The sequence below is a fragment of the Pan paniscus genome, chromosome 19 (genome assembly GCF_029289425.2).
Source record: "Pan paniscus chromosome 19, NHGRI_mPanPan1-v2.0_pri, whole genome shotgun sequence".
NCBI classification, from domain to species: Eukaryota; Metazoa; Chordata; class Mammalia; order Primates; family Hominidae; genus Pan; species Pan paniscus.
In genome coordinates this window covers 418,105-442,500 of record NC_073268.2, presented here as the reverse complement: position 1 = coordinate 442,500, position 24,396 = coordinate 418,105, and positions in this window count along the sequence as shown.

Here is a 24,396-nt window from a genome sequence, read left to right as displayed (position 1 = left end):
CAGATGACTGTGTAGATATTTCCATGTTTTTACAGATGGCAGTGTAGATATTTCAATGTTTATAGAGATGGCACTGTAGATATTTCCATGTTTATACAGATAATGGTGGAGATATTTCCATGTTTATACAGAGAGCAGTGGAGATATTTCCATGTTTATACACATAGCGGTGTGCATATTTCCATGTTTATAGAGACAGCGGTGTAGGTATTTCCATGTTTTTACAGATAGCGGTGCAGATATTTCCATGATTATACATATGCCTATACAGATATTTCCATATTTATACAGAGGGCTGTGTAGTTATTTCTATGTTTATACAGATGGCAGTGTAGATATTTAAATGTTCCTACACATGACTGTGTAGGTATTTCCATGTTTATACAGATGTCTTTGTAGATATTTCCATGTTTATAGAGATAGCGGTGCAGATATTTCCATGTTTACAGATAGCGGTGTAGATATTTCCATGTTTATACAGATAGCGGTGTAGATATTTCCATGTTTATACAGATAGCGGTGTAGATATTCCCATGTTTATACAGATCACGGTGTAGATATTTTCATGTTTATAGAGATAGCGGTGTAGATATTTCCATGTTTATACAGATAGCGTTGTAGATATTTCCATGTTTATACAGACCGCGGCGTATATATTTCCATGTTTATACAGATAGCGTTGCAGATATTTCCATGTTTGTACAGATGGCGATGTTGATATTTCCATCTATACACAGATGACCGTGTAGATATTTCCATGTTTACACAGATGGCGGCGCAGATATTTCCATGGATATGTAGATGGCGGTGTAGATATTTCCATGTTTATACAGATAGCTGTGTAGTTATTTCAATGTTTATATAGATAGAGGTTTAGATATTTCCATGTATATACACATGGATTTGTAGATATTTCCATGTTTATACAGATGGCGGTGTAGATATTTCCATGTTTATAAAGAGAACTTTGTAAGTATTTCCATGTTTATACAGATGGCGGTGTAGATATTTCGATGTTTATAGAGATAGCAGTGGAGATATTTCCATGTTTATACAGATAGGGGTGTAGATATTTCCATGTTTATGGAGATGGCGGTGTAGATATTTCCATGTTTATACAGATCGCGGTGTAGATATTTCGTTGTTTATACAAATAGCGGTGTAGTTATTTCCATGTTTATACAGATAGTGGTGTAGATATTTCCATGTATATACAGATGCCTGTGTAGATATTTCCATGTTTATACAGATGGCTGTGTAGATATTTCCATGTTTATACAGATGACTTTGTAGTTATTTCCATGTTTATACAGAGGGCGTTGTAGATATTTCCATGTTTATAGAGATATTTGTGTAGATATTTCCATGTTTATACAGATAGCAGTGTAGATATTTCCATGTTTATAGAGATCGCGGTGTAGATAATTCCATGTTTATTCAGATCGTGGTGTAGATATTTCCATGTTTATACAGATTGCGGTGTAGATATTTCCATGTTTTTACAGATAGCGGTGCAGTTATTTCCATGTTTACACAGATTGCAGTGCAGATATTTCCATCTTTCTACAGATGGCATTGTAGATATTTCCATGTTTATAAAGATGGCGGTGTAGATATTTCCATGTTTATATAGATGGTGGTGTAGATATTACCATGTATATACAGGTAGCGGTGTAGATATTTAGATGTTTATACAGATTGTGGTGAAGATATTTCCATGTTTATACAGATCGCCTTGTAGATATTTCCATGTTTATACAGATCGCGGTGTAGATATTTCCATGTTTCTAAAGATGGCGGTGTAGATATTTCCTTGTTTATACAGATAGCGGTGTAGATATTTCCATGTATATACAGATAGCGGTGTAGGTATTTCCATGTTTACAGAGATAGCGGTGTAGATATTTCCCTGTTTATACAGATAGCGATGTAGATATTTCCATCTTTATACAGATAGCGGTGTAGATATTTCCATGTTTATATAGATAGCGGTGTAGATATTTCCATGTTTATACAGATGGCTGTGTAGATATTTCCATGTGTATACAGATGGCGGTGTAGATATTTCCATGTTTATACATATTGCAGTGTAGATATTTCCATGTTTACAGATATAGCGGTAAAGATGTTGCCATCTTTGCACAGATTGCGGTGTAGACATTGCAAACTTTTCACAGATAGCGGTGTAGATATTTCCAAGTTTACACAGATAACTGTGTCGATATTTCCATGTTTACAGAGATATCATTGTAGATATTTCCATGTTTATACAGATAGCGGTGTAGTTATTTACATGTTGATACAGATAGCGGTGTAGATATTTTCAGGGTTATACAGATAGTGGTGTAGATATTTCCACGTTTTACAGATAGCTTTGTAGATATTTCCCTGTTTACACAGATAGCGTTGTAAATATTTCCATGTTTACACAGATAGCGTTGTAGATATTTCCATGCTTACACAGATTGTAGTGTAGATATTTCCAAGTTTACACAGATAGCTGTATAGATATTTCCATGTTTACACAGATAGCGTTGTAGATATTTCATTGTTTACAGAGATAGCGGTGTAGGTATTTCCATGTTTTTAAAGACACCGGTGTCGTTATTTCCGTGTTTATAAAGATAGCGGAGGAAATTTTTCCATGTTTATACCGATCACGGTGTAGATATTTCCATGTTTATACAGATCGCGGTGTAGTTATTTCCATGTTTATACAGATGGCGGAGTAGATATTTCCATGGACATGCAGATGGCGGTGTAGATATTTCCATGTTTATACAGATAGCGGTTTAGATATTTCCATGATTACACAGATGGTGGTGTAGATATTTTCGTGTTTACACACATGGCGGGGTAGATACTTCCATCTTTATGGAGATGGCAGTGTAGATATTTTCCTGTTTATAGAGATGGCGTTGTAGATATTTCCATATTTATAGAGATAGCGGTGTACATATTTCCATCTTTCTACAGATGGCAGTGTAGATATTTCCATGTTTATACAGATGGTCGTGTAGATATTTCCATATTTATACAGATGTCTGTGTAGATATTTCCATATTTATACAGATGTCTGTGTAGATATTTCCATGTGTATACAGATGGTATTGTAGGTTTTTCCATGTTTATACAGATGGTGGTGTAGGTATTTCCATGTTTATTCAGATGAATGTGTAGATATTTCCATGTTTTTAGAGATGGTAGTGTAGATATTTCTATGTTTATAGAGATGGCGTTGTAGATATTTCCATGTTTGTACAGATGGCGGTGTTGATATTTCCATCTATACACAGATGACCGTGTAGATATTTCCATGTTTATACAGATGGCGGCGCAGATATTTCTATGGATATGTAGATGGCAGTGTAGATATTTCCTTGTATATAGAGATAGCGGTGTAGTTTTTCCATGTTTATATAGAGAGCGGTGTAGATATTCCCATGTATGTACACATGGCTGTGTAGATATTTCCATGTTTATACAGATGGCGGTGTAGATATTTCCATGTTTATACAGATAACTTTGTAAGTATTTCCATGTTTATGCAGATGGCAGTGTAGATATTTCGATGTTTACAGAGATAGCAGTGGAGATATTTCCATCTTTATACAAATAGCTATGTGGTTATTTCCATGTTTATATAGATAGCAGTGTAGATATTTCCATGTATAAGCACATGGCTGTTTTGATATTTCCATGTTTATACAGATGGCGGTGTAGTTATTTCCATATTTATACAGATAACTTTGTAAGTGTTTCCATGTTTATACAGATGGCGGTGTAGATATTTTGATGTTCATAGAGATAGCAGTGGAGATATTTCCATGTTTATGCAGATAGCGGTGTAGATATTTCCATGTTTATACTGATCACGGTGTAGATATTTCCATGTTTATAGAGATGGCGGTGTAGATATTTCCATGTTCATAGGGATAGCGGTGTTGATTTTTCCGTGTTTATAGAGATAGCGGTGTGGATATTTCCATGTTTATACAGATAGGGGTGTAGATATTTCCATGTTTATAGAGATGGCGGTGTAGATATTTCCATGTTTATATAGATCACGGTATAGATATTTCCATGTTTATACAGATCATGGTGTAGATATTTCCATGTTTATACAGATCGCGGTGTTGATATTACCATGTTTATAGGGATAGCCGTGCAAATATTTCCACATTTATACAGATAGCGGTGTAGTTATTAGCATGTTTATACAGATAGCGGTGTAGATATTTCCATGTATAAACAGATGTCGGTGAATATATTTCCATGTTTAAACAGATGGCGGTGTAGATATTTCCTTGTTTATACAAATAGCGGTGTAGTTATTTCCATGTTTATACAGATAGCGATGTAGATATTTCCATGTATACACAGATGGCTGTGTAGATATTTCCTTGTTTATACAGATGGCTGAGTAGATATTTCCATGTTTACACAGATGACTTTGTAGGTATTTCCATGTTTATACAGATGGTGGTGTAGGTATTTCCATGTTTATAGAGATAGATGTGTAGATATTTCCATGTTTATACAGATAGCGGTATAGATATTTCCATGTTTATACAGATCACGGTGTGGATATTTCCATGTTTATGCAGACAGCAGTGGAGATATTTCCATGTTTATACACATAGCGGTGTACATATTTCCATGTTTATAGAGACAGTGGTGTAGGTATTTCCATGTTTATACAGATAGCGGTGCAGATATTTCCATCTTTATACAGATGCCTATGCAGTTATTTCCATATTTATACAGATGGCTGTGTAGATATTTCCATGTTTATACTGATGGCAGTGTAGATATTTCCATGTTCCTACACAAGACTGTGTAGTTATTTCCATGTTTATACAGATGGCTTTGTAGATATTTCCATGTTTATAGAGATAGCGGTGCAGATATTTCCATGTTTATACAGATAGCGGTGTAAATATTTCCATGTTTATACAGATCGTGGTGTAGAAATTTCCATGTTTATACAGACCGCAGTGTAGATATTTCCATGTTTATACAGATTGCGCTGTAGATATTTCCATGTTTATAGAGATAGCGGTGTGGGTATTTCCATATTTATACAGATAACGGTGTACATATTTCCATGTTTATACAGATAGCAGTGTAAATATTTCCATGTTTATGCAGATCACGGTGTAGATATTTCCATGTATATAGAGATAGCGGTGTAGATATTTCCATGTTTATACAGATAGTGGTGTAGATATTTCCAAGTTTATACAGACCGCGGTGTAGATATTTCCATGTTTATACAGATAGCGGTGTAGATATTTCCATGTGTGTTCAGATGGCGGTGTTGATATTTCCATCTATACACAGATGACCATGTAGATATTTCCATGTATATGCAGACGGCGGCGCAGATTTTCCATGGATATGTAGATGGCGGTTTAGATATTTCCATGTTTATACAGATAGCTGTGTAGTTATTTCCATGTTTATATAGATAGCGTAGTAGATATTTCCATGTATTTACACATGGCTGTGTTGGTATTTCCATGTTTATTCAGATGGCGGTGTTGATATTCCCATGTTTATACCGATAACTTTGTAAGTATTTCCATGTTTATACAGATGGCGGTGTAGATATTTCGATGTTTATAGAGATAGCAGTGGAGATATTTCCATGTTTATAGAGATAGCTGTGTCGATATTTCCACGTTTATACTGATCGCGGTGTAGATATTTTCATGTTTATAGAGATGGCGGTGTAGATATTTCCATGTTCATAGAGATAGCGGTGTTGATTTTTCCATGTTTATAGAGATAGCGGTGTGGATATTTCCAAGTTTATACAGATAGGGGTGTAGATATTTCCATGTTTATACAGATCACGGTGTAGATATTTCCTTGTTTATACAGATCGCGGTTTAGATATTTCCATGTTTATACAGATCATGTTGTAGATATTTCCATGTTTATACAGATCGCAGTGTTGATATTACCATGTTTATAGGGATAGCGGTGCAAATATTTCCACATTTATGCACAGAGCGGTGTAGTTATTAGCATGTTTATACAGATAGCGGTGCAGTTATTTCGATGTATGAACACATGTCTGTGTGTATATATCCATGTTTAAACAGATGGCGGTGTAGATATTTCCTTGTTTATACAATTAGCGGTGTAGTTATTTCCATGTTTATACAGATAACGGTGTAGATATTTCCTTGTTTATACAAATAGCGCTGTAGTTATTTCCATGTTTGTACAGATAGCGGTGTAGATATTTCCTTGTTTATACAAATAGCGGTGTAAATATTTCCATGTTTAAACAGATGGCGGTGTAGATATTTCCTTGTTTATACAATTAGCGGTGTAGTTATTTCCATGTTTATACAGATCACGGTGTAGATATTTCCTTGTTTATACAAATAGCGGTGTAGTTATTTCCATGTTTGTACAGATAGCGGTGTAGATATTTCCTTGTTTATACAAATAGCGGTGTAAATATTTCCATGTTTATACAGATCACGGTGTAGATATTTCCTTGTTTATACAAATAGCGGTGTAGTTATTTCCATGTTTATACAGATAGCGGTGTAGATATTTCCATGTATGTACAGATGGTTTTGTAGATATTTCCATGTTTATACAGATGGCTGTGTAGATATTTCCATGTTTATACAGATGACTTTGTAGGTATTTCCATGTTTATACAGATGGCGGTGTAGATATTTCCATGTTTATAGAGATAGCTGTGTATATATTTCCATGTTTATAGAGATAGCTTTGTAGATATTTCCACGTTTATAGAGATACCTGTGTAGATATTTCCATGTTTATAGAGATAGCGGTATAGATATTTCCATGTTTATACAGATCGCGGTGTAGATGTTTCCATGTTTATACATATAGCGGTGTAGATATTTCCATGTTAATATAGATGATGGTGTAGATATTACCATTTTATACAGATAGCGGTGTAGATATTTCCATGTTTATACAGATCGTGGTGAAGATATTTCCATGTTTATACAGATCACGGTGTAGATATTTCCATGTCTATACAGATAGCGGTGTAGATATTTCCATGTATGTACACATGGTTTTGTAGATATTTCCATGTTTACACAGATGGCGGTGTAGATAATTGCATGTTTATACAGATAACTTTGAAAGCATTTCCATGTTTATACAGATGGCGGTGTAGATATTTCGATGTTCATAGAGATAGCAGTGGAGTTATTTCCATGTTTATAAAGATAGCAGTTAGATATTTCCATGTTTATACTGATCGTGGTGTAGATATTTTCAGTTTTATAGAGATGGCAGTGTAGATATTTCCATGTTCATAGAGATAGCGGTGTTGATTTTTCCATGTTTATAGAGATATCGGTGTGGATATTTCCATGTTTATACAGATAAGAGTGTAGATATTTCCATGTTTATAGAGATGGCAGTGTAGATATTTCCATGTTTATACAGATCACAGTGTAGATATTTCCTTGTTTATTCAAATAGCGGTGTAGTTATTTCCATGTTTATACAGAAAGCGGTGTAGATATTTCCATATTTATACAGATGGCTGTGCAGATATTTCCATCTTTATACAGATGACTTTGTAGGTATTTCCATGTTTATACAGATGGCGGTGTAGATATTTCCATTTTTATGGAGATAGCTGTGTAGATATTTCCATGTTTATACAGATAGCGGTGTAGATATTTCCATGTTTATACAGATCGCGGTGTAGATATTTCCATGTTTATACAGAGAGCGGTGTAGATATTTCCATGTTTTTACAGATATCGGTGTAGATATTTCCATGTTTTTACAGATATCGGTGTAGATATTTCCATGTTTACACAGATTGCGGTGTAGATATTTCCATCTTTCTACAGATGACATTGTAGATATTTCCGTGTTTATACAGATGGCAGTTTAGATATTTCCATGTTTATATAGATGGTGGTGTAGATATTTCCATGTTTATACAGATAGCGGTGTAGGTATTTCCATGTTTATAGAGATAGCGCTGTTGTTTTTTCCATGTTTATAGACATAGCAGTGTAGATATTTCCATGTTTATATAGATGGCGTTGTAGATATTTCCATGTTTATACTGATAGCGGTGTTGGTATTTCCATGATTATACAGATAGCGATGTAGATATTTCCATGTTTATACAGCTCGCGGTGCAGATATTTATATCTTTATACAGATGGCATTGTAGATATTTCCTTATTCACACAGATGGCAGTGTAGATGTTTCCATGTTTATACAGATGGCAGAGTAGTTAGCTCCATGTTTATGGAGATGTCAGTGTAGATATTTTCATATTTATTGAGATGGCGGTGTAGATATTTCCATGTTTATAGAGTTAGCAGTGTAGATATTTACATGTTTATACAGATGGCTGTGTAGATATTTCCATGTGTATACAGATGGCATTGTAGATATTTCCATGTTTATACAGATGACTGTAAAGTTATTTCCATGTTTTTACAGATGGCAGTGCAGATATTTCCATGTTTATAGAGATAGCGATGTAGATATTTCCATGTTTGTACAGATGGCGGTGTTGATAATTCCATGTACACACAGATGGCCGTGTAGATATTTCCATGTTTATACAGATGGCGGCATAGATATTTCCAAGGTCATGAAGATGGCGGTGTAGATATTTCCATGTTTATACAGATAGCGGTGTAGATATTTCCATGTTTACACAGATGGTGGTGTAGATATTTCCGTGTTTATACACATGGCGGAGTAGATACTTCCATCTTCATGGAGATGGCATTGTAGATATTTTCATGTTTATAGAGATGGCGGTGTAGATATTTCCATATTTATAGAGATAGCGGTGTACATATTTCCATCTTTCTACAGAAGGCCGTGTAGATATTTCCATATTTATACAGATGACTGTGTAGATATTTCCATGTGTATACAGATGGTATTGTGGGTATTTCCATGTTTATACTGATGGTGGTGTAGATATTTCCATGTTTATTCAGATGACTGTGTAGATATTTCCATGTTTTTACAGAGGGCAGTGTAGATATTTCAATGTTTATAGAGTTGGCGCAGTAGATATTTCCATGTTTAAACAGATAACAGTGGATATATTTCCATGTTTATACACATACCGGTGTACATATTTCCATGTTTATACAGACTGCGGTGTAGGTATTTCCATGTTTATACAGATAGCGGTGCAGATATTTCCAAGTTTACACAGATGCCTATGCAGATATTTCCATATTTATACAGAGGGCTCTGTAGATATTTCTATGTTTATACAGATGGCAGTGTAGATATTTCCATGTTCCTACACATGACTGTGTAGGTATTTCTATGTTTATACAGATGGCTTTGTAGATATTTCCATGTTTATAGAGATAGCGGTGCAGAAATTTCCATGTTTATACAGATAGCGCTGTCTATATTTCCATGTTTATACAGATCGTGGTGTAGATATTTCCATGTTTATAGAGATAGCAGTGTAGATATTTTCATGTTTGTACAGATGGCGGTGTTGATGTTTCCATCTATACACAGATTGCCGTGTAGTTATTTCCATGTGTATACAGATGGCATTGTAGATATTTCCATGTTTATACAGATGGCGGTGTAGATATTTCCATGTTTATAGAGATAGCGGTGTATATATTTCCACATTTATACAGATAACGGTGCAGAAATTTCCATTTTATACAGATAGCATTGTAAATATTTCCGTGTTTATACAGATCACGGTGTAGATATTTCCATGTTTATAGAGATAGCCGTGTAGATATTTCCACGTTTATACAGATAGTGGTGTAGATATTTCCATGTTTGTACAGACCGCGGTGTAGATATTTCCGTGGTTATACAGTTAGCGGTGCAGATATTTCCATGTTTGTACAGATGGCGGTGTTGATATTTCCATCTATACACAGATGACCGTGTAGATATTTCCATGTTTATACAAATGGCGGTGCAGATATTTGCATAGATATGTAGATGGCAGTGAAGATATTTCCATGTTTATACAGATAGCGGTGAAGTTATTTCCATGTTTATATAGATAGCGGTGTAGATAATTCCATGTATATACACATGGCTGTGTAGATATTTCCATGTTTATACAGATGGCGGTGTAGATATTTCGATGTTTATAGAGATAGCAGTGGAGATATTTCCATGTTTATACAGATAGCGGTGTAGATATTTCCATGTTTATACTGATCGTGGTGTAGATATTTCCATGTTTATAGAGATGGCGGTGCAGATATTTCCATGTTCATAGAGATAGCGGTGTTGATTTTTCCATGTTTATATAGATAGCGATGTGGATATTTCCGTGTTTATACAGATAGGGGTGTAGATATTTCCATGTTTATAGAGATGGCAGTGTAGATATTTCCATGTTTATACAGACCGCAGTGTAGATATTTCCATGTTTATAGAGATAGCAGTGTAGATATTTCCATGTTTGTACAGATAACGGTGTAGAAATTTCCATGTTTATACAGATAGCGGTGTAAATATTTCCATGTTTACAGATCACGGTGTAGATATTTCCATGTTTATAGAGATAGCAGTGTGGATATTTCCATGTTTGTACAGATGGCGGTGTTGATGTTTCCATCTATACACAGATTGACACGTGGGTATTTCCATGTGTATACAGATGGCATTGAAGATATTTCCATGTTTATACAGATGGTGGTGTAGATATTTTCATGTTTACACAGATGACTTTGTAGGTTTTTCCATGTTTATACAGATGGCGGTGTAGATATTTCCATGTTTATAGAGATAGCTGTGTAGATATTTCCATGTTTATACAGATAGCGGTGTAGATATTTCCATGTTTATACAGATAGCGGTGTAGATATTTCCATATTTACACAGATAACAGTGTAGAAATTTCCATGTTTATACAGATAGCGGTGTAACTATGTCCATGTTTACAGATCACGGTGTAGATATTTCCATGTTTATAGAGATAGCTGTGTAGATATTTCCATGTTTATACAGATAGCTGTGTAGATATTTCCATGTTTATAAGGACCGCGGTGTAGATATTTCCATGTTTATACAGATCGCGGTGTAGATATTTCCATGTTTATATAGATATCGGTGTAGATATTTCCATGTATTTACAGATATCGGAGTAGATATTTCCATGTTTACACAGATTGCCGTGTAGATATTTCCATCTTTCTACAGATGGCATTGTTGATATTTCCATGTTTATATAGATGGCGGTGTAGATATTTCCGTGTTTATATAGATGGTGGTGTAGGTATTACCATGTTTATACAGATAGCGGTGTAGATATTTCCATGTATATACAGATCGTGGTGAAGATATTTCCATGTTTATACGGATAGCGTTGTAGTTATTTCCATGTTTATAGAGATAGCGGTGTAGGTATTTCCATGTTTATAGACATAGCGGTGTAGATATTTCCTTGTTTATATAGATGGCGTTGTAGATATTACAATGTTTATACCGATAGCGGTGTTGGTATTTCCACGTTTATACAGATTGCGATGTAGATATTTCCATGTTTATGCAGCTCACGGTGCAGATATTTATATCTTTATAAAGATGGCATTGCAGATATTTCCTTGTTCACACAGATGGCGATGTAGATGTTTCCATGTTTATACAGATGGCGGAGTAGTTAGTTCCATGTTTATGGAGATGGCAGTGTAGATATTTTCATCTTTATAGAGATGGCGGTGTAGATATTTCCATGTTCATAGAGATAGCGGTGTTGATTTTTCCATGTTTACAGAGATAGCGGTGTGGATATTTCCATGTTTATACAGACAGGGGTGTAGATATTTCCATGTTTATAGAGATGGCGGTGAAGATATTTCCATGTTTATACAGATCACGGTGTAGATATTTGCTTTTTTATACAAATAGCGGTGTAGTTATTTCCATGTTTATACAGATAGCGGTGTAGATATTTCCATGTACATACAGATGACTGTGTAGATATTTCCATGTTTATACCGATGGCTGTGTAGATATTTCCATGTTTATACAGATGACTTTGTAGGTATTTCCATGTTTATAGAGATAGCTGTGTAGATATTTCCATGTTTATACAGATAGCGGTGTAGATATTTCCATGTTTATACAGATCGCGGTGTAGATATTTCCATGTTTATACAGATAGCGGTGTAGATATTTCCATGTTTTTACAGATATCGGTGTAGATATTTCCATGTTTACACAGATTGCGGTGTAGATATTTCCATCTTTCTACAGATGGTATTTTAGATATTTCCATGTTTATATAGATGGCGGTTTAGATATTTCCATGTTTATGTAGATGGTGGTGTAGATATTACCATGTTTATACAGATAGCGGTGTAGATATTTCCATGTATATACAGATCGTGGTGAAGATATTTCCATATTTATACAGATCGCGGTGTAGATATTTCCATGTTTATACAGATGACGTTGTAGATATTTCCATATTTATAGAGATAGCGGTGTAGATATTTCCATCTTTCTACAGATGGCAGTGTAGATATTTCCATGTTTATACAGATGGCCGTGTAGTTATTTCCATATTTATACAGATGTCTGTGTAGATATTTCCACGTGTATACAGATGGTATTGTAGGTATTTCCATGTTTATACAGATGGTGGTGTAGATATTTCCATGTTTATACAGTTGGCGGAGTAGATATTTCCATGTTTTTACAGATGGCAGTGTAGATATTTCAATGTTTATAGAGATGGCGCTGTAGATATTTCCATGTTTACAGATAACGGTGGAGATATTTCCATGTTTATACAGAGAGCAGTGGAGATATTTCCATGTTTATACACATAATGGTGTACATATTTCCATGTTTTTAGAGACAGCGGTGTAGGTATTTCCATGTTTATACAGATAGCGGTTCAGATATTTCCATGTTTACACAGATGCCTATGCTGATATTTCCATATTTATACAGAGGGCTTTGTAGATATTTCTATGTTTATACAGATGGCAGTGTAGATATTTAAATGTTCCTACACATGACTGTGTAGGTATTTCCATGTTTATACGGATGTCTTTGTAGATATTTCCATGTTTATAGAGATAGCGGTGAAGATATTTCCATGTTTATACAGATAGCGGTGTATATATTTCCATGTTTATACAGATCATGGTGTAGATATTTCCATGTTTATAGAGATGGTGGTGTAGGTATTACCATGTTTATACAGGTAGCGGTGTAGATATTTCCATGTTTATACAGATGGCGGTGGAGATAATTCCATGTTTATACAGATGGCGGTGTAGATATTTCCATGTTTATACAGATATCAGTGTAGACAATTCCATGTTTATACGGATAGCGGTGTAGGTATTTCCATGTTTATAGAGATAGCAGTGTAGATATTTCCATCTTAATACATATGGCTGTGTAGATATTTCCAAGTGTATACATATGGCAGTGTAGATATTTCCATGTTGATACAGATGGAGGTGTAGATATTTCCATGTTTATGCACATGACTGTTCAGATATTTCCATATTTTTACAAATGGCGGTGTAGATATTTCCATGTTTCTAGAGATGGCTGTGTAGATATTTCCATGTTTATACAGATAGTGGTGTCTATATTTCTATGTTTATACAGATGACTGTTTAGGTATTTACATGTATACACAGATGGCGGTGCAGATATATCCATATTTATAGAAATATCTACGTAGATTTTTCCATGTTTATACAGATAGCGGTGTAGACATTTCCATGTTTATAGAGATAGTGGTGAATATATTTCCATATTTATACAGATAGCGGTGTAGATATTTCCATGTTTATACAGATTTCAGCGTAGATGTTTCCATGTTTACACAGATAGCGGTGTAGATATATCCATGTTTATACAGATCGTGGTGTAGATATTTCCATGTTTATACAGATAGCGGTGTAGATATTTCCATGTTTACAGAGATAGAGGTGTAGATATTTCCATATTTGCACAGATAGCTCTGTAGATATTTCCATGATTATACAGATAGCGGTGGAGATATTTCCATGTTTACACAGATAGTGGTGTAGATATTTCCATGTTTTTACAGATGACAGTGTAGGTATTTCCATGTTTATACAGATGGCAGTGTAGATATTTCTATGTTTATACAGATGGTGGTGCAGATATTTCCATGTTTATACAGATGGCGGTGTAGATATTTCCATTTTTATGCAGATGGTGGTGTAGATATTTCCATGTTTATAGAGAAGGCGGTATAGGTATTTCCGTTTATAGAGATAGCGGTGTAGATATTTCCATGTTTATAAAGATGGTGGTGTAGGTATTTCCATGTTTATAGTGATAGTGTTGTAGATATTTCCATGTTAATACAGATAGCGGTGTAGATATTTCCATGTTTATAGAGATAGTGGTGTGGTTATGTCCATGTTTATACAGATAGCGGTGTAGATACTTCCATGTTTATACAGATAGCGGTGTAGATATTTCCATGTTTATTCAGATGGCGGTATAGATATTTCCATGAATTTACAGACGGCGGGGTAGATATTTCCATGTTTATACAGATAGCGGTGTAGATATTTCCACGTTTATACAGACGGCGGTGAAGATATTCCCAACTTTACACAGATAGCGGTGTAGACATTCTCAACAAGGCAGAGATTGCGGTGTAGATATTTCCATCTTTACACAGATTGCGGTGTATATATTTCCATGTTTACACAGATAGCGGTGTAGATATTTCATGTTTACACAGATAGCGGTGTAGATATTTCCATGTTTACACAGATAGTGGTGTAGATATTTCCCTGTTTTTACAGATGACTCTGTAGGTAATTCCATGTTTATACAGATGGCAGTGTAGATATTTCTATGTTTATACAGATGGTGGTGCAGATATTTCCATGTTTACAGATGGCGGTGTAGATATTTCAATTTTTATGCAGATGGTGGTGTAGATATTTCCATGTTTATAGAGATAGCGTTGCAGCTATTTCCATGTTTTACAGATAACGGTGTAGATATTTCTATGTTTGTGGAGATAGCGGTGTAGATATTTCCATGTTTATATAGATGGCGGTGTAGATATTTCCATATTTATACAAACTGGGGTGTAGATATTTCCATGTTTACACAGACAGCGATGTGGATATTTCCATCTTTTTAGAGGTCGTGGTGTAGATAGTTCCATGCTTATACAGATAGCGGTGCAGTTCCATGTTTATACAGGCAGCGGTGTAGATATTTCCATGTTTATACAGATCGCGGTGCAGAAATTTCCAACTTTTTACAGATGGCATTGTAGATATTCCCATGTTTACACAGATGTCGGTGTAGATATTTCCATGTTTATACAGATGGTGGTGTAGATATTTCTATGTTTATAGAGATAGTGTTGTAGATATTTCCATGTTTATAGAGATGGCGGTGGAAGTATTTCCTTGTTTGTAGTGATAGCGGTTCAGATATTTCCATGTTTATACAGATTGCGGTGTAGGTATTTCCATGTTTCTAGAGATAGCAGTGTAGATATTTCCATGTTTATACAGATAGCTGTGTAGCTGTTTCCATGTTTCTACAGATGGTGGTGTAGATATTTCCATGTTTTTACAGATAGCAGTGGAGATATCTCCGTGTTTATACAGATCGTGGTGTAGCTATTTCCATGTTTATAAAGAGAGCGGTGTAGATAATTCCATGTTTATAAATGTAGCGGTTTAGATATTTCCATATTTATACAGATCGTGATGTAGATATTTCCATCTTTCCACAGACAGCAGTGTAAATATTTTCATGTTTATACAGATGTTGCTGTAGATATTTCCATGTTTATACAGATAACGGTGTAGATATTTCCTTGTTTATGCAGATATCGGTGTAGTTATTTCCATGTTTATACAGATAGCGGTGTTGGTATTTCCATGTTTATACAGATAGCGGTGTAGATATTTCCATGTTTATACAGATAGCGGGGTAGATATTTCCATGTTTATACAGATGGCTGAGTAGATATTACCAAGTTTATACAGAAAGCGGTGTAGATATTTCCATGTTTATACAGATGGTGTTGTAGATATTTCCAAATTTATAAAGATGACTGTGAAGCTATTTCCATGTCTATACAGATGGCAATGAAGATATTTCCATGTTTATAGAGATAGCGGTGTAAATATTTCCATGTTTATACAGATAGCGGTGTAGATATTTCCAGGTTTATACAGATAGCGGTGTAGATATTTCCATGTTCATAGAGATAGGGGTGTAAATATTTCTATATTTATACAGATAGCGGTGTAGATATTTCCATATTTACACAGATAGCGGTATAGATATTTCCATGTTTATACAGATAGCGGTGGAGTTATTTCCATGTTTCTACAGGTCATGGTGTACATATTTCCATGTTTATACATACAGCATTGTAGATATTTCCATGTTTATACAGATAGCGGTGTATATATTTACATGTTTATACAGATAGCAGTGTAGATATTTCAATGTTGACAAAGAACACGGTGTAGATATTTCCATGTTTATAGAAATAGCGGTGTAGATATTTCCATGTTTATACAGAACGTGGTGTAGATATTTCCATCTTTCTACAAATGACGTTGTAGATATTTCCATGATTATAGAGATAGCGGTTGAGATATTTCCATGTTTATACAGATAGCGCTGTAGATATTTCCATGTTCATACAGATAGCGGTGTAGATATTTCCATGTTTATACAGATAGCGCTGCAGATATTCCTAGTTTATACACATCATGGTGTAGATATTTCCATGTTTATACAGATAGCGTTGTAAATACTTCCAGGTTTATGTAGATAGCAGTGTAGATATTTCCATGACTATACAGATCACGGTGTAGATATCTCCAGCTTTCTGCAGATGGCAATGCGGATATTTCCATGTTTATACAGATGGCGCTGTAGACATTTCCATGTTTATATAGATGGTGATGGAGATATTTCCTTGTTTATGTAGATGGCGTTGTAGATATTTCCATGTTAGTAGAGATGGCAGTGTAGATATTTCCACGTGTATACAGATGGCAGTGTAGATATTTCCAGGTTTATAGAGATGGCTGTGTAGATATTTCCATGTTTATACAGATGGCTTTTTAGATATTTCAATGCCTATACATATGACTGTGTAGATATTTCCATGTTTATACACATGGCGGTGTAGATATTCTCAAGTTTATAGAGAAAGTGGTGTAGATATTTCCATGTTTATACCGATAGCGATGTAGATATTTCATTTTTATACAGATAGTGGTGTAGACATTTCCATGTTTATACAGATGGCTGTGTAGATATTTCCATGTGTATACAGATGACAGTGTAGATATTTCCATGTTTATAATGATGGAGGTGTAGATAATTCCATGTTTACACAGATGACTGTGTAGATATTTCCATGTTTTCACAGATGGCGGTGTAGATATTTCCATGTTTATGCAGAAAACGTTGTGGCTATTTCCATGTTTAAACAGATAGCGATGTAGATATTTCCATGTTTATAGAGATGGCTGTGTAGATATTTCCATGTTTATACAGATCGCAGTGATCATATTTCCATGTTTATACGGAGAGTCTTGTAGATATTTCCATGTTTATACAGATGACTGTGTAGGTATTTCTATGTTTATACAGATGGCGGTGTAGATATTTCCAAGTTTATACAGATAGCGGTGTAGATATTTCCATGTTTATACAGTTAATGGTGTAGATATTTCCATGTTTATACAGATAGCGGTGTAGGTATTTCCATGTTTATACAGATAGCGGTGTAGATATTTCCATGTTTATACAGATGGCTGTGTTGATATTTCCATGTGTATACAGATGTCACTGCAGATATTTCCATGTTTATATAGATGGAGGTTTAGATATTTCCATATTTCTACAGATGACTGTGTAGATATTTCCGGGCTTTTACAGATGGCGGTGTAGATATTTCTATGTTTATAAAGACAGCGGTGTGGCTATTTCCATGTTTATAGAGATAGCGATGTAGATATTTCCATGTTTATACAGATAGCAGTGTAGATATTTCCATATTTATACAGATAGAAGTGGAGATATTTCCATGTTTATACAGATGGTGTTGTACATATTTCGAAGTTTATGCAGATTGCGGTGTAGATATTTCCATATTTATAGAGATAGCGGTGTAGATATTTCCATGTTTATTCATATGGCCGTGTAGATATTTCCATGTTTATAGAGATAGCGGTGTGGCTGTTTCCATGTTTATACAGATGGCAGTGTAGGTATTTCCATGTTTACACAGATAGTGTTGTAGATATTTCCATGTTTATAAAGATAGCGATGTAGATATTTCCATCTTTATAGAGATAGCGGTGGAGATATTTCCTTGTTTATAGAGATAGCGGTCGAGATGGTTCCATGTTAATACAGATAATGATGTAGATATTTCCATGTTCATACAGATAGCGGTGAAGATATTTCCATGTTTATAGAGATGGCTTTGTAGATATTTCCATGTTTATGCAGATGGTAGTGTAGCTATTTCCATGTTTATACAGATAGTGGTGTAGGTATTTCCATTTTTATAAAGATGACTGTGTAGGTATTTCCATGTTCATAGAGATGGCGGTGTAGATATTTCCATGTTTATGGAGATAGCCATGTAGATATTTCCATGTTTATACAGATAGCGGTGTAGACATTTCCATGTTTATAGAGATAGCGGTGCTGATATTCCCATATTTATACAGATAGCCATGTAGATATTTCCATGTTTATTCAGATGACGGTGTAGATATTTCCATGTTTATACAGATAACGGTGTGGCTATTTCCATGTTTATACATATGGCAGTGTAGATATTTCCATGTTAATACAGATGGCAGTGTAGATATTTCCATGTTAATACAGATAGCGATATAGATATTTCCACTTTTATACAGATATCAGTGCAGATATTTCCATGTTTATACCTATAGCGTTGTAGATAATTCCATGTTTATACAGATAGCGGTGTAGATATTTCCATGTTTATACAGATAGCGGTGCAGATATTTCCATGTTTATACAGATAGCGGTGGAGATATTTCATTGTTTATTCAGATGGCGGTGTAGATATTTCCATGTTTATACAGATAGCGGTGGAGATATTTCATTGTTTATTCAGATGGCGGTGTAGATATTTCCATGTTTATATAGATGGCGGTGTAGATATTTCCAAGTTTATACAGACAGCGGTGTAGATATTTCCATGTTTATACAGATAGTGGTGGAGATATTTCCATGTTTATACTGATAGTGGTGGAGTTATTTCCATGTTTATACAGATGGCGGTGTAGATATTTCCAAGTTTATGAAGATAGCGATGTAGATATTTCCATGTTTATACAGATAGCGGTGGAGATGTTTCCATGTTTATACAGATAGTGGTGGAGATATTTCCATGTTTATACAGATGGCAGGGTAGATATTTCCAAGTTTATGCAGATAGCGGTGTACATATATCCATGTTTATAGAGATAGCGGTGTAGTTATTTCCATGTTTATACAGATAGCGGCCTAGATATTTCCATGTTTATAGAGATAGCGGTGTAGATATTTCCATATTTATACAGATAGCGGTGTAGATAATTCCATGTTTATGCAGATGGCGGTGTAGATATTTCCATGTTTATACAGATAGTGATGTACATACTTCCATTTTTATAAAGATAGCGGTGTAGATATTTCCATGTTTATAAAGATTGCGGTGTAGATATTTCCATATTTATAGAGATAGCTGTGGAGATATTTTCATGTATATAAAGATAGCAGTGTAGATATTTCCATGTTTATAGAGATAGTGGTGGAGATATTTCCATGTTTATATAGATAGCGGTCGAGATATTTCCATGTTTACACAGATAACGATGTAGTTATTTCCAAGTTTATACAGATAGCGGTGTAGATAATTCCATGTTTATAGAGATATCGGTGGAGATATTTCCATGTTTGTCCTTATAGCGATGAAGATATTTCCATGTTCATACAGATAGCGGTGGAGATATTTCCATGTTTATACAGATAGCGTTGGAGATATTTCCATGTTTATAGAGATGGCAGTGTAGATATTTCCAAGTTTATACAGATAGCGGTGTAGATATTTTCATGTTTATACAGATAGCGATGTGGCTGTTCCCTGTTTATACAGATGGCAGTGTAGATATTTCCATGTTTATACAGATATTGGTGTAGATATTTCCATGTTTATAAAGATAGCGGTGTAGATATTTCCATGTTTATAGAGATAGCATTGTAGATATTTCCATGTTTATACAGATGGCTTTGTAGATATTTCCATGTGTATAGAGATGGCAGTGTGGATATTTCCATGTTTGTAGAGATAGCGGTCGAGATATTTCCATGTTTATACAGATAACGATGTAGATATTTCCAAGTTTATACTGATAGCGGTGTGATATTTCCATGTTTATACAGATGGCAGTGTAGATATTTCCATGTTTATACTGATAGCGGTGTAGATATTTCCACGTTTATACAGATAGCGGTGTAGGTGTTTCCATGTTTATAGAGATAGCGGTGTAGATATTTCCATGTTTATAGAGATGGCTGTGTAGATATTTCCATGTGTATACAGATGGCAGTGTAGATATTTCCATGTTTATGCAGATGGAGGTGTAGATATTTCCTTGTTTATACAGATGACTGTGTAGATATTTCCATGTTTTTACAGATGGCGTTGTAGATATTTCCATGTTTATACAGATAGCGGTGTGGTGTTTCCATGTTTATACAGATGGCAGTGTAGATATTTCCTTGTTTACACAGATAGCGGTGTAGATATTTCCATGTTTATACAGATAGCGGTGTAGGTGTTTCCATGTTTATAGAGATAGCGGTGTAGATATTTCCATGTTTATACAGATGGCTGTGTAGATATTTCCATGTGTATACAGATGGCAGTGTAGCTGTTTCCATGTTTATACAGATGGAGGTGTAGATAGTTCCTGGTTTATACAGATGAATGTGTAGATATTTCCATGTTTTTACAGATGGCGTTGTAGATATTTCCATGTTTATACAGTTAGCGGTGTTGTTATTTCCATGTTTATACAGATGGCGATGTAGATATTTCCATGTTTATTCAGATATCGGTGGAGATATTTCCATGTTTATACAGATAGCCGTGGAGGTATTTCCATGTTTATACTGATGGCAGTGTAGATATTTCCAAATATATACAGATAGCTGTTTGGATATTTCCATGTTTATAGAGATAGCGGTGTAGTTATTTCCATTTATATACAGATAGCGGTGTAGTGATTTCCATGTTTATAGACATAGCGGTGTAGATATTTCCATATTAATACACATAGCGGTGTAGATACTTCCATGTTTATTCAGATGGCGTTGTAGATATTTCTCTGTTTATAAACATAGCGGTGTGGCTGTTTCCATGTTTATACAAATGGCAGTGTAGATATTTCCATATTTATACAGATTGTGGTGTAGTTTTTTCCATGTTTTATAGATAGCGGTGTAGATATTTCCATGTTTATAAAGATAGCGGTGTAGATATTTCCATGTTTATAGAGATAAAGGTGGAGATATTTCCATGTTTCTAGAGATAGCGGTCGAGATATTTCCATGTTTATACAGATAACGATGTAGATAATTCCATGTTCATACAGATAGCGGTGTAGATATTTGCAAGTATATAGAGATAGTGGTGGAGATATTTCAATGTTTGTACAGATGTTGATGTAGATATTTCCATGTTCATACAGATAGCGGTGGAGTTATTTCTATGTTTATACAGATAGCCGTGGAGATATTTCCATGTTTATACAGATAGCGTTGGAGATATTTCCATGTTAATAGAGATTGCGGTGTAGATATTTCCATATTTATACAGAGAGCTGTGTAGATATTTCGATGTTTATTCAGATGGTGGTGTAGATATTTCCATGTTTATACAGAGAGCGGTATGGCTACTTCCAGGTTTATTCAGATGGCAGTGTAGATATTTCCATGTTTATAGAGATAGCGATGTAGATATTTCCATGTTTATAGAGATAGCGGTGTAGATATTTCCACGTTTATACAGATGGCTGTGTGGATATTTTCATGTGTATACTGATAGCAGTGTAGATATTTCCATGTTTACACAAATGGAGGTGTAGGTATTTCCATGTTTATACAGATGACTGTGTAGATATTTCCATGTTTTTACAGATGGCGGTGTAGATATTTCCATGTTTATACAGATAGATGTGTGGCTATTTCCATGTTTATGCTGATAGCGATGTAGACATTTCTATGTTTATAGAGATAGCAGTGTAGGTATTGCCATATTTATACAGATGGCAGTGTAGATATTTCCAAGTTTATAGAGATAGCCATGTAGATATTTCAATGTTTGTACAGATAGCGTTGTAGTCATTTCCATGTTTATAGAGATAGCGGTGTAAGTATTTCCATATTTATACAGATAGCCGTGTATATATTTCCATGTTTATTAGGATGGCGGTGTAGATATTTCCATGTTTATACAGATAGCGGTGTGGCTATTTCCATGTTTATTCAAATGGCAATGTAGATATTTCCATGTTAATACAGATAGCGATGTAGATATTTCATTGTTTATACAGATAGCGGCACAGATATTTCCAAGTTTATACAGACAGTGTTGTAGATATTTCCATGGTTATACAGATAGGGGTGTAGATATTTACATGTTTATACAGATAGCGGTGGAGATATTTCCATGTTTATACAGATAGCGTTGGAGATATTTCTGTTTATAGAGATGGCGGTGTAGATATTTCCAAGTTTATACATATAGCGGTGTAAATATTTCCATGTTTATACAGATAGCGTTGTAGATATTTCTATGTTTATAAAGATAGCGGTGTAAACATTTCCATATTTATAGAGATAGCGGTGTAGATATTTCCATGTTTATACAGATAGCAGTGTAGTTATTTCCATGTTTATACAGATGACTGTGTATATATTTCCATGTTTTTACAGATGACAGTGTAGATATTTCCATGTTTATACAGATAGCGATGTAGATATTTCCATGTTTATACAGATGGCGGTGTAGATATTTCCAAGTTTATGCAGATAGCGGTGTTGATATTTCCATGTTTATGGAGATAGCGGTGTAAATATTTCCATGTTTATACAGATAGCAGTGTAGTTATTTCCATGCTTATAGAGATAGCGGTGTAGATATTTCCATATTAATACAGATAACGGTGTAGATATTTCCATGTTTATTCAGATGGCGGTGTAGGTATTTCCATGTTCATACAGATAGCGATGTGGCTATTTCCATGTTTATTCAGATAGCAGTGTAGATATTTCCATGTTTATAGAGATAGCGGTGGAGATATTTCCATGTTTATACAGATAAAGATGAAGATATTTACATGTTTATACAAATAGCGGTGTAGATATTTCCATATTATACAGATTGCGGTGAAGATATTTCCATGTTTATACACATAGCGATGTAGCTATTTCCATGTTCATAGAGATGGATGTGTAGATATTTCCATGTTTATACAGGTGGCAGTGTAGATATTTCCATGTTTATGCAGATATTGTTGTAGATATTTCCATGTTTATACAGATGAATCTGTAGGTATTTCCATGTTTACACAGATGGTGGTGTAGATATTTCCATGTTTATAGAGATAGAGATGTAGATATTTCCATGTTTACAGATAGCAGTGTAGACATTTCCATGTTTATAGAGATAGCAGTGCAGATATTTCCATATGTATACAGATAGCGGTGTAGATATTTCCATGTTTATACAGAAAGCGGTGTAGATATTTCCATGTTTATACAGATATCGGTGTAGACATTTCCATATTTATAGAGAAAATGGTGTAGATATTTCCATGTTTATACAGATAGCAGTATAGTTATTTCCATGTTTATACAGATGACTCTGTATATATTTCCATGTTTATACAGATGATGGTGGAGATATTTCCATGTTTATAGAGACTCCGGTGTAGATATTTCCATGTTTATACCGACAGCTGTGTAGATATTTCCATGTTTATTGTGATAGCGGTGTAGATACTTCCATATATATATACAGATAGCCGTGTAGATGTTTCCATGTTTATTCACATGGTGGTGTATATATTTCCATGTTTATACAGATAGCGGTGTGGCTACTTCCATGTTTATACAGATGGCAGTGTAGATATTTCCATGTTTATACAGATTGCGATGTAGATATTTCCATGTTTATACAGATAGCGGTGTAGATATTTCCATGATTATACAGATGGCTGTGTAGATATTTCCATTTGTATACAGATGGCAATGTAGATATTTCCATGTTTACAGAGATAGCGGAGTAGATATTTACATGTTTCTACAGATAGCTTGGT